At 39.0% G+C, this 12647-nt stretch overlaps 1 pseudogene; it reads right to left on the bottom strand.

Annotated features, from left to right (window-relative positions):
• Positions 1–1135: 1135 nt before the first annotated feature.
• On the bottom strand, positions 1136–11399 carry LOC105001729 (annotated as a pseudogene).
• Positions 11400–12647: the final 1248 nt, after the last annotated feature.

The following is a 12647-nucleotide window of genomic DNA, read 5'->3' as shown; positions in this document are numbered from 1 at the left end:
TTTATTTAAATAAGATGTTCTCCATTGTGCTTTTTAGTATAGTGCTGATAATTAAAATAATTTGTATTATAGCTTCAACAGTAGGACCGACTTTTTTAAAGATATATTTGCAATAAACTGAAGAACTATAATGCCCCTTTGTGGAAGATTTATAAATAATAGAATTATTAAAGGTAATAAGCAATTTTTTAAAAAAAGAGATAAGGACTAGGGTATAAAAATAGTCACTATTTATATAGAATCTGGTTTGAGTGCTGTTCTAAGTGCTTTATATGTGATAGCTCATTTAAATCTCAAAAACAAGCTTTTTTCCTTTCTTTCTTTTTGGCTGTGTCCCACAGCTTGCAGGAACTCAGTTCCTGAACCAGGGATTGAGCCCAGACCACAACAGTGAAAGCCTAGAATCCTAACCACTAGCCACCATAAAACCCCCTCAAAACAAGCCTTTGAAGTACTATTATCTTTAGTCTAGGGATGAGGAAATGAAGATGCAGAGAAGTTAAACAACTTATTTAAGATTAGATGGTGGAGCTGATCTGGGAGAAGGAAAGCAATTTGGCTCTGATTTTTAACCACTACACCAAATCGCCTCCTAGTCCTATTAAGCACACAAAAGGTTCTTAATATTCAGTTGAAATCTATGAGATTATGGTTTTTGTAGACCAAAATGGCCAAATACGTCAGCAATTGCATATGGTTCAAGCAATAAATGGCTAAGAAATACAAATACAATTAAAATGATCGTATGACAAGGCTCAATGATGACTCTGTCATTGCTTTTAAATGTATGGAAGACTTCTGCATGCTTGTCCTAGATGTTCTTACCACTGAAGCATGAATGCCTGAAGTCCCTTCCTGACCATTAACTCTGAAATCAAGTGAAGAAAGGAAGGTCACAATAGTGTAGGTGGTGTAAGAGCCAACCACAGCAGGGTTGCAGGGGGGAAGTGACGGAGTTGCCCTGTCAACAGCCCGAGTCTCCCTTCCCCTTTGCTTTCTCAGCTTGTCTCAGAAGCTGCCCCACAACAACCAGGACTTTGCTACAGTTTGGCTCCAAGGTACTTACCTGCAGGCCTCTGAGTAAGCTCTTGAGAAACCCAGGCAGGGCGTCCTTAGAGCATGAAGAAGCATACGATCAAAGATCTCTTTCCTCCAGCTCCTGGCTGCATCCTGACTCCCAGGAATCTGGAAATAGAAAGAAAGAAACAGGAGACAGATAGACATTACCCCAGGTTCAACCTGTCTGGTCTTTATTGTCACAGCCCTAATTTTTCATCTGATGTTTCCGAGACTCATCTTTTGTGTCTGTTCAACAGCATTGCCTCCTCTCCAGTCTCTGCTTCTAGTGAATCAAAATTTAACTCCATCTACATAGTTAAAATAGTCTGTGTGAATCACTGCTTTCCTCACGTCCTTCCTCAAGAACAATCGTTTACTGAATTCAATTTGGAACGCTTAGTGGAGATTTCTGCAACTCCTCATCACCTTTATAGTTGCTCCTCTCAACCATGCAAACCTGAATAAAACCCACGTCAGTGGTTGGATCTAGCCTGGAGCCTATGTGGAAACACAAGAATGGACAGGATTGTATCTGAAAAGTGTAGTGAAATTATGTTGCATGCTATTGCATACCTGTTCTTTCTATGGACATGGATGTCTTGAGTATTCACATGGAGGGGGTCCATGCACGAGTGCACAAATGTAAAGAAATGTGCCTGAAGGTGGTGTGAGCATTTTCTAGAACTCTGTTCTCGAAGCTTCACTCCATAAACCTCTTTTACTGGCAGGACTCTGAAAGCCAAGGGCTGTGTAATAATTTACATTGCATCGTCCCTCCTCTCTTGCTCCCCTTCTTGCCTAGGATGAAAAACTAAAGACTGACGGTGACATCCCTTTGGAGGAGCCAGGAATGTCATTCATCCTGTCTCTCTGTCTACCCCTCTAGAGCTTTTCTTCTCATTCCACTCCTTCTCTTTTGCTTTAGGAGCTCGAGAGGCCAGTCTTTCTGTCTGTCTCCTCTTCTTCCCCAAACCTTGTCCGCTGACTCCTTCTGAAATGTTCTCCTCACTGGGGCAGCCACCTTGGGTCAAGTTGAAGGAGAAGGACTTTTCAGTTGATCCAATCATGAGACTCCCTCCCTCCCTGGCCCTCTGCTCTAATAAAAGTCCTCCACAGGGATCCAAATAGCTCCAGAGGTTTCCTCCTTTTTCCACTCAAAGCTGTTTTAGTGTAACTTTTAAAGATTCCAGGGAAGATAAATCCACACTTCTGTTGTTCCTCAAGAAGAGTATTTCTAACTCTCAAAGCTTTACCTTTTATCCTTTCCACTGTGGTTTTGGCCATGTTCTCTTTAGATTGTTTTATTTTCACTAGATAGAAAGTTCCAGGCGAAGGATGAGGGGTAAGGATGCCAGCAGAGACAGGGAGACCTGGATACGGTGGTACACTCTATTTTCAGTTTGTGCCTCGCACCTTGTTAGTGATATATTTAGGCTCACTGAGAACTGGAGAATTCTTTTGTCTGTCCTTTGACTCTTAGTCTCTCCTCTCCAGTTGAATTATCTCTCTAGTATTCATCAACCCCCAAGCAATCACTACCACTCCCAAGCAGAGTGAAATAGACTCCATTGCTTCAATAAGCTATCATAGATAGGAAACCCTTCCTGTGGTTAGATCAACTCTCTCTGAAGCAGCATCAGCTCTAATTCTGTGTAGATGGACCACCTTTGGCATCCGCCTTCTATGTAAAGAAAAAGTACCTCTTTTGATGGATTCTTATTCCATTTTTGCACTTCTTCAAAACTCAATTCCACAAAACATGTCTTTATGACTTACGGGTAAAGAAAAATTTCTTAAAACAAGATGTAAATAGAGTAAACCATAATAGAAGAGATGGGTAAATTTGACTACATTAAAAATGTGTTTTCTTTAAAGGCCTTCATCAAAAAAATGATAAGCCATGAACTAGGAGATATTTGTTATTCAATAACTTACAAAGAATTTGTGGACAGAATATATAAAGAATTGATTTAAAAATCATTTTTTATTGTGGGCAAGACATGAATAGGTCATTCACTTAAGTGGAAATCCAAATAGTCAATTAACATCTGAAAAGATGTTCAAACTCTATAGTAATCAATAAAATGCAAATTAAAATTATCCATAGATTGGCCAAATTTAAAAAGGATGACAATACCAAATGTTGGTGAGGATAAGGAGCAAAATTCTTATATACTGCTGGATAGAGTATAATCGGCACAACCACTTTGGAAACAATTTAGTTTTATCTTCTAAAGTTGAAGATACACATCAGCCAGCAACTCTATTCATTGTGTGTGTGTGTGATCAAAAACATAGATCAAAAAAAATTTACCATCTTAACCTTAGGTGTGCAGTACAGTAGTGTTAACTATATGCACAAAGCACATCTCTAGAACTTTTTCATCTTGCAAAACTGAAACTACATACTGAACAATTCTTTCCCACTTCTCCCAGTCCCTGGCAACCACTATTCTACTTTCTGTTGCTAAGAGTTTGACTATTTTAGATATCTCATAAAAGTGGAATCAGACAGTATTTTTCTCTTTGTTATTGAATTATTTCACTGAACATGATATCTACAAAGTTCATCCATTCTGTAGCATAAGAAAATGTTTCCTTCTTTTTTTTTCCAGAGAAGGAAGGATTTATTACCTGCAGCAAGTAAGAACACTTGCTTTCCCAAAGCAGAGTCTCTCCTTTTTATAAAGACTGAGTCATGTTCCATTGTATTTACATTCTACATTTTCTTTATCCATTCATCTGTTGACAAACAACTGCATTGTCTCTATTTCTCGGTTGTTATGAATAATGCTGCAAGAAACATGGATGTGCAAATATCTCTGTGAGAACTTGTTTTCAATTCTTTTGGATGAATACCCAGAAGTGGGATTGCTAGATCATGATGGTTCTATTTTTAATTTTTGAAGGAACCTCCATATGATTTTATATTTACATTTAGTGGCTGCACATTCCCACCAACAGGGCACAAGTGCTCCAGTTCTCCACATCCTCACCAGCACTTATTTTCTGTTGTTTGCTGTGGTTCGACAGTGGCTTTCCTAATAGGTGTCAGGTGATTATAGTTTTGATTTGCATTTCCCTAATGACTGTAATGCTTAAAATATTTCCATATCCTTGTTGGCTATATGTAAATCTTCTTTGAAGAAATATCTATTAAAGCCCTCTGACCATTTTCTAATTAGATTTTTTTATTGTTGAGTTGTTAGCTTCATATATATGTTATATATTAATCTGTTATCAGCTATATCTTTTGCAAATGTTTTCTCCCATTCTATAGGTTGCCTTTTCAATCTGTTTATTGTTTCCTTTGCTGCACAGAAGTTTTTAAGTTTGATGTGGTTCCATTTGTCTCTGTTTGCTTTTGTTGCCTGTGCTTTTGGTGCCATATCCAGAAAACCATTGCCAGATCCGGTATCATAAAGCTTTCCTCTATATTTTCTTCCAGTTTCAGATCTCATATGCAGGTATCTAATTAAGTTCTAGTTAATTTTGGTATCTGGTGTAAAGTAAGGGTCCAATTTTATTCTTTTGCACATGGATATCCAGCTATCATAATACCATCTGTTGACATTATTCTTTCCACATTGTGTGGCCTTGGCACCTTTTTCAAAGATTATTTGGCTATATATATATTTGAGGGTTTTTTAGCAGGTTCTCTATTCTATTCATCAGTTATATGTCTGTCTTTATGCCAAAACCATACTGTTTGGATTACTGTAGTTTCTTCCTCTTTTTTAACAAATGAACTTTTATTTAATTATTGTCCATGCTGGATCTTCATTGCGCTGCTTTTCTCGCTGTGGTGTGCAGGCTTAGTTGTCCCACCAGCATATGGGATCTTAGTTCCCTGACTAGGGATTGAACCTACATCTCCTGCACTGGAAGATGAATTCTTAACCACTGGACCACCAAGGAAGTCCCTGCAACTTTTTAATATGTTTTGAAATCAGAAAGTGCAAGTCTTCCATTTTTGTTTTTCTTTTTCAAAATTGTTTTGGTTATTCAGGGGTTTTTTGAGATTGCATATGAATTTTAAGTTTCTTTTCCTATTTTTGCAAAAAAGGCCATTGGGATTTTGATAGCGATTGCATTGAATCTGTAGATCACTTTGGGTAGCATGGACTTTTCAGCAATATTAAGTCTTTTAATCTATGAACATGGGACATCTTCTGATTTGTCTTCTTTAATTTCTTTCAGCATTGTTTTAGAGTGTACAAGTCTTTAGTTTCTTGATTAGGTTTCTTGTTTTGCATTTTATTGATAAGACAGTCACTCAGGTGTAACCACAAGAAGAGATAGAGGATATGCTCAGGAAAAATAAAGTTTATTATATTCACCCATGCTAGAAACAGGAGGCACCCCACGTGGGACCACATGGGGAAACACCAGGGTGATCAGGAGGCAGAAGACAGGAGTGAGAGGAAAGTTTAAGCTGTAGAATTTCTTGGGATTTCCATGGAAAAGGCAAGGCCGGGAAAGGTAAGCAACTTAGGGTTGGTTAGTTCGAGTAATTTTGGTGGACTTTGGGCTATAGAGATGGTCTCTGGTTGCCTGGTATCTAGTCCTGGAATGATAAGGCAAAGGAATATCTGCACTAGCTAGATGGAGGAGGCAGGACTGCCAAGTGGTTAGTTTGCATACCAAAGGCATGCTTCCAGCTGGGTTTTTTTTACTTTCTCTAAAAATTGGCTAGCCCAGGAAGGGCAGTCTCAACCCAGCCAGAAAGGTCTTTTAAGATGTCAAAACATCATAATATACAGGGAAAAATTAATATATAAAAAGATATATTTATCTATATACATTAAATATATACACATAATACATTTATTCCTAAGTGATTTATTATTTTTGATGTTATAAATGGGATTAGGCTTCCCAGGTGGCTCAGTGGTAAAGAATCTGCCTGCAACGCAGGACACCTGGGCTTGATCTCTGGGTCAGGAAGACCTCTTGGAGAAGGAAATGGCAACCCATTCCAGTCTTCTTGCCTGGGAAGTCCCATGGACAGAGGAGCCTGGAGGGCTACTTCCATGAGGTCACAAAAGAGTCGGATACAACTTAGCAGCTAAACAACAACAACAAATGGGATTATTTTCTTTGGATTGTTTATTGTTAGAGTATCAAAATGCAACTGATTTTTGTGTCTTGATTTTGTATCCTGCAACTTTGCTGAATCTGTTTATTATGTACATGGGCATCTGTTTTATTTATTTAAGAGTTTATATATATATATTTTTAAAATAATTTTATTTATTTATTTTTGGCCATGCTGGGTCTCTGTTGCTGTGTGAGCTTTTGTCTAGTTGTGGAGAGCAGGGGCTAATTTCTAGTTACACTACACAGGCTTCTGATTGTGGTGGCTTCTCTTGTTGCAGAGCACTGGCTCTAGGGTGCTCGAGCTTCAGTAGCTGTGGCACATAGGCTCAGCCTGTGGTACACAGGCTTTGTTGTTCTGCAGCCTATGGGATCTTCCTGGATCAGGGATCAAACCCATGTCTCCTGCATTGGCAGGCTGACTCTTTACCACTGAGCTCCCAGGGAAGTATGATGTGTCTGAAAATTTTAAAAATGTTCACTCATTCAACAACTATTTATCAAATACCTACTATGTGCCAGTCCCTATTCCTAGGGTTGAGACGTAGGAGTGAAAAAAACAGAAAGAAAAAAAAAAAACGGATTTCAGAATTAGAAGGTGAAAACAGCAAACATTTAAAATAAATCTTTCAGCCAGGAAAACTGTAAGTAAATCTGTGCCAACTTCTGTCGAGTATGACTCACAATAGTCCAGGAAAGAGCACCTAAATCTGCTGTCTCAGAATGAGGCAGTGTTTATGACCTCACGATTTGTTCTGGGCGAGAGGTACAGTGGTGTGGATGATCTAAGGAAAGGATTGTATACTCACCTAGATCAACATTACAGGGAGAAGGTAGAGGTAGAGTTCATCCTAAATAGTAATTCATCTAAAACATCAGCTAATCCAAATAATAGAAAAAGAGCAAATATCATTTGCATTTGTCTTTGGGGTGTGTTACCCTGCAGTTCTAGCATATCTACTCAATGCACTTTCTCTTGCACATTTGAAGAAGTAGTATTAACTTCACACAAGCTGCCTGGTACTATCCAAGAGAAAACTGCTGCTGGTTCAGTCACTCACTCAACAAATGTTTATTGGTCTCTACTAGATGCCAGTTATTGCTCTGGGCATAACAGATACAAGACAAGTAAATTTGATTCCTGTCCTGAATCAGTTTAGTTTATAGAGAGGTAGTAGAGGAAAACTGATTTCTCAAAACACTTTAAAACAACATTATAAACGTTAAGATGAAAATAGGAACAAGGCCTTCCCTAGTGTTTCAACGGCTAAGACTCCAGGCTCCCAGTACAAAGGGCCCGGATTCTATCCCTGGTCAGGGAACTAGATCCCACATGCTGCAATGAAAGAACCCACATGCCTAATATCTAATCTCTGGTGGAGCCAAATACATATAAATAAATAAATAACTTTTTAAAGAGGCAAAACCCTTTTTTAAAAAAAGAAAGTATAAACAAAATGCCAGGAGCATATAGGAGGGACCACCCAACTCTTTAGAGGGGAACACAGCCCTCTCAGAAGTGGTGATACTTAAGCTGCATTGAAGAACAAGTAGAAATTTTCCAGAAGGAGAAGGGCATTTCAGACGGAAGAACCAACATATGAAGACATATGTGGCTTCACAGAGCACAGGACAACAGGCAAGTCAACGTGGCGGCAGCCTCGGGTAAGTGATGTGGAGTTTGAATGATGGGCAGTTAGTGCCACACCCAAGCGCTTGGCCTCTGTCCTATAGGCAATGCAGAGTCAAAGTTTGAGCAGAGGAGTGACCCAACTGGATTCATATTCCAGAAAGATAATTCTGGTGGTGGCAGTGGTGGGGCAGGTGTAGAAGTTTGGGCTGCAGAATGGAAGATGCCTGGTAGAAAGAAGTATCTAGTGATTGTTGGAATAGTTCAGGGTGATGATCATGGTCTAAGCCAAAACAGAGAAGAGAAGAGATAGCAGAGAAATGTATTCACAAGATATTTCTGAAATACAATTCAACTGGTCACAAGCCTGGAAGATCAACTTGATATGGGAGATAGGGACTTAAAGATAATTGCAAAGTTTTTGGCTTGAGAGACTGAGTAGACAGTGACTCCATAAACTGAGATAGGAAAAACCAGAGAAGGAAGCTTTGGAAAGATGATGGGTTGAAGAGTGAAAGGGGATTGGCATTTTAGGAGAAAGAGATTCAAGGATAGATTTATTTGGGGTGAGGAAAATGAAAACATGGATCAAGGACAGGTGAAAGAGGAAGGAGATGGGGTGAGAACAGAAGTGGAGAAGTTCATCTAAAAGCAGTAAGGCCATATCTGATCAAACCCAGGTCTCCTGCATTGCAGGCAGACGCTTTAACCTCTGAGCCACCAGGGAAGCCCCTGATTAACATAAGAAACTTGGAAAGGCTATTGGTTATAATAAAATTTAGAGACCAAGGGGATGGAAGTTGTGAGTGTTAGCATTAGCTGGTTTTAATGGAGGGGGCAGTAGGAGGAAAGATCATCTATCAAAGGTGAACAAGCGATGTGAGCTGTGAGAATACACTATTATATGCACTCTCCCAACTATATGTATTAATGAAGTCATAATACTAAGCCCACAGTTGCAATCTACAGCTTAAGAGCTTGCTATTTTCATAGATGTTCTTCTTACTAGTCCTTTGTTCTCTTAGAGCTTCTTTCTTCCCTGTAGACATGCTACTCAAAGTTGGTTGACATCAGAACAACTTCAGTTAGCAAATCAATGTAATTTCTTCACTTTTTTTAAGGTTAAATATAAAATTGGAACCACTGAGAACTGACTTCTGCACAAACTTCTTTTTTTAACTTAAGCTTCCTGATATGGCTCTTCCACTTTGGGCAATTTGATAAATGTTTAGCAAGCTGCTTAAACATTTGAATTCTATGGGAATTCCCAAAGTGTAAATTCCAGAGGAAATACCTAGTCCTCTTCACTGCCCATTGAGAACTTGTGTCCCAGGTACTGTACTAGATGCTAGAGATTAAGAACCAGAGAGACACAGCCTTTGCCCCTGGGCAGCTGACAACTAGGGGAAGTAGCTGTGCTCTGGAATGTAGAAGGCAAGGTGTTTGTTTATTTCACTGTTACCACTGTTTATTTGACAATAATTGATTTAGTCTATAAGTTTAAGACAAACATACTGATACATTTGCTTTTCTTCAGAAATCATACTTATAAAAATTACATAAAGTCTGTCCCAAACCTCCTAAGAAATGTTTATTAATTAAAAGTAAGTCTGATTAAGATGCTTTGCCAGGATACAAGAGTGAACTAAGGTGGTGTACAATGTTTTTTTTAAAAAAAAACAATTAAAAAAAAAAACTCAAAACGGCAATCTCACCTTGTTTGAGCAATGTATTTTGAAAGGGTTAAACTTCAGGCATTCAGTTCAGTTCAGTTCAGTTCAGTCACTCAGTCGTGTCTGACTCTTTGCGATCCCATGAATTGCAGCATGCCAGGCCTCCCTGTCCATAACCAACTCCCAGAGTTCACCCAAACTCATGTCCATCGAGTCGGTGATGCCATCCAGCCATCTCTTCCTCTGTCGGCCCCTTCTCCTCCTGCCCAAAGATTGACAACCATAAGGGATACTATTTAAAAAATAAACACAGCTCTAGAGGTTACTTTTAAAAAGACAGCACTTTGGGTATCTGAAGACAAGGAGGGCGCAAGGCGCAGGTCCACAGGTCTGCAGGTCCCGTGGGTGGCACCAGGCCATTGTTTCTCAGAAAAAGAGGAGAGTAGATGCCCTTTATCATCTGTTTCTTTTGTTTCCAGTGAGCAGTAAATGCCTAACATAATTAAGAAAAAAATTAAATCTGGGAACTTCCCTGGTGGTCCAGGTAAGATGTTGTGCTTCCATTGCTGGGCGGCAGGTTTAATTTCTGGTTGTGGAACTGAGATCTCACATGCCACGCAGTGTGACCAAAAAAATAGAAAAAAAATTGTTTTAATTGTTAAAAGAATTGAATCTGAAGGAAGGCAGCCCTTTTTAAGGAAGATAGCGTGTGGCTTATGTGTCTCCATAACATCTCCAGGCAATTCTGTAGCAACTATGGTTACCCTTTTCGTGCTTCAGTTCTCTCTCTGCCAGTTACACTGATTTTTTTTCCCAAATGCAGTGACTCTTTTTGTTTAAAAATCTGTACATTCTTGTTTTGCAGATTCAGATATTTTTTCAAGTTTCTGACAGCATAATTGTTTGGGACATTTCAGCCTGCAGAGCATCTTTATTTTTCTATCTTGCTTTACTTAGTGCTTTGTTAGCATTTTAATAATCCACTAGTGACCTACATCTCCGATAGAGGAGATCCTTAGCAGTTTGAATTCTATTAAGTAATATTTTAAAAGATCAGGAAGTTTGAGGTCCTCATCAGCTGATACCTGTGCTTCTATTTTTCCTGTTTTATCAAATGGTTCTGAAACTTTAAGAAAAAAACTTGCATACATCTGTTGAATCCTGAGTTCCTAAAGCAGATGATGAAGAACCAATTCTATTGCAATCATAGCCAGCGCTTTTGTGGGATCTTGATCCTATCAGATTTAGTAGATGTACCCTCCACTTGGTTATGATATCCTAAAAGGAATATTCATTCATGCTCAAAGAAATCATCTACAGCCTTTACTCCAGAAACAACTACTCCATCTGCTGATTTAACCATGTTTTTAAAGAAATCTTCACGTTTCTCTTTTTTATTTTTTTCCTCCCACACACAAATCTTTATTAAATTCCAAGAAGATGTAGAAATTTAAATCTTTCCTTAAAATAGGATGTGCTGCCCCATGACACAGGAACACTTCGTGCATTGCCACGGTCTTTTTGAATATTGCCAAATACTCAGCTTCCAACTCCTGTTTCATCTTTATGAATTCTTCCTTTGTCATAGACCCTTTTCCAAGTTTCTGTAGTTCTTCGCTTGAAGCATCACAATCAGGTCTCAGCAGTGCTGGATGGATAATGTAACCTGCATAGTCTTCATTTTCAACAAAGGAATCATTAAGCCAGGTAAATTTCTCATGCTGTCCAACAACAGAAAACTCATTTTATTTAAAATTTGGCAATGAACTCTGTATGAACAATGAATTTTACTTTATCTCTCTCACTAAGAGAATCAGATATGTCCACCCATAAAGCAGCATCATTTTGAAAATTTTCACTTTGAAAATCTCCATTTATTGCTTTAGGTCCAAGATCCTTCCTGAGAGGAAGTTGGGGCTGTTGTCCAGATCTTCCATCATGGCTGCTCTGAGGCAGGAGGGGCAATATGTTTTATACACAATGAGATGTAGGGAAACTGTGCTCTGTTCACTGCAGTATGGGGGCTCCTTTTTTGTGTGTTGCCTTTTTTGCAGCACATGGAATTTCTCTAATTGTGGCACACATGGGCTTAGTTGCCCCATGGCATGTAGGATCTTAGTTACCCAACCCACGATTTGAACCTTCATCCCCTGCATTGGAAGGTAGGTTCTTAACCACTGGACCCCAGGGAAGTCCCTGGTGCTCTGTTTTATACTATACTTTTAATGAGGCATTACTTCTGTGTATAGATAAATTTTCATAAATTTTGACATGAGTATACAGGAGAAAAGGAAAGATATAGGCATCTGAATGCAGGGTTCCAAAGAATAGCAAGAAGAGATAAGAAAGCCTTCCTCAGCGATCAATGCAAAGAAATAGAGGAAAACAACAGAATGGGAAAGACTAGAGATCTCCTCAAGAAAATTAGAGATACCAAGGGAATATTTCATGCAAAGATGGGCTCGATAAAGGACAGAAATGGTATGGACCTAAGAGAAGCAGAAGATATTAAGAAGAGGTGGCAACAATACACAGAAGAACTGTACAAAAAAGAGCTTCACGACCCAGATAATCACGATGGTGTGATCACTTACCCAGAGCCAGACATCCTGGAATGTGAAGTCAAGTGGGCCTTAGAAAGCATCACTACAAACAAAGCTAGTGGAGGTGATGGAATTCCAGTTGAGCTATTTCAAATCCTGAAAGATGATGCTGTGAAAGTGCTGCACTCAATATGCCAGCAAATTTGGAAAACTCAGCAGTGGCCACAGGACTGGAAAAGGTCAGTTTTCATTACAATCCCAAAGTAAGACAATGCCAAAGAATGCTCAAACTACCGCACAATTGCACTCATCTCACATGCTAGTAAAGTAATGCTCAAAATTCTCCAAGCCAGGCTTCAGCAATACATGAACCATGAACTTCCAGATGTTCAAGCTGGTTTTGAAAAAGGCAGAGGCAAACGACCCAATCAAAAAATGGGCCAAAGAACTAAATAGACATTTCTCCAAAAAAGACATACAGATGGCTAACAAACACATGAAAAGATGCTCAACATCACTCATTATCAGAGAAATGCAAATCAAAACCACTATGAGGTACCATTTCACACCAGTCAGAATGGCTGCGATCCAAAAGTCTACAAATAATAAATGCTGGAGAGGGTGTGGAGAAAAGGGAACCCTCTT

This window comes from Bison bison, unplaced genomic scaffold, assembly GCF_000754665.1.
Source record: "Bison bison bison isolate TAMUID 2011002044 unplaced genomic scaffold, Bison_UMD1.0 scf7180017864383, whole genome shotgun sequence".
Classification (NCBI taxonomy): Eukaryota; Metazoa; Chordata; class Mammalia; order Artiodactyla; family Bovidae; genus Bison; species Bison bison.
This window is presented reverse-complemented; position numbering and strand designations above follow the sequence as displayed.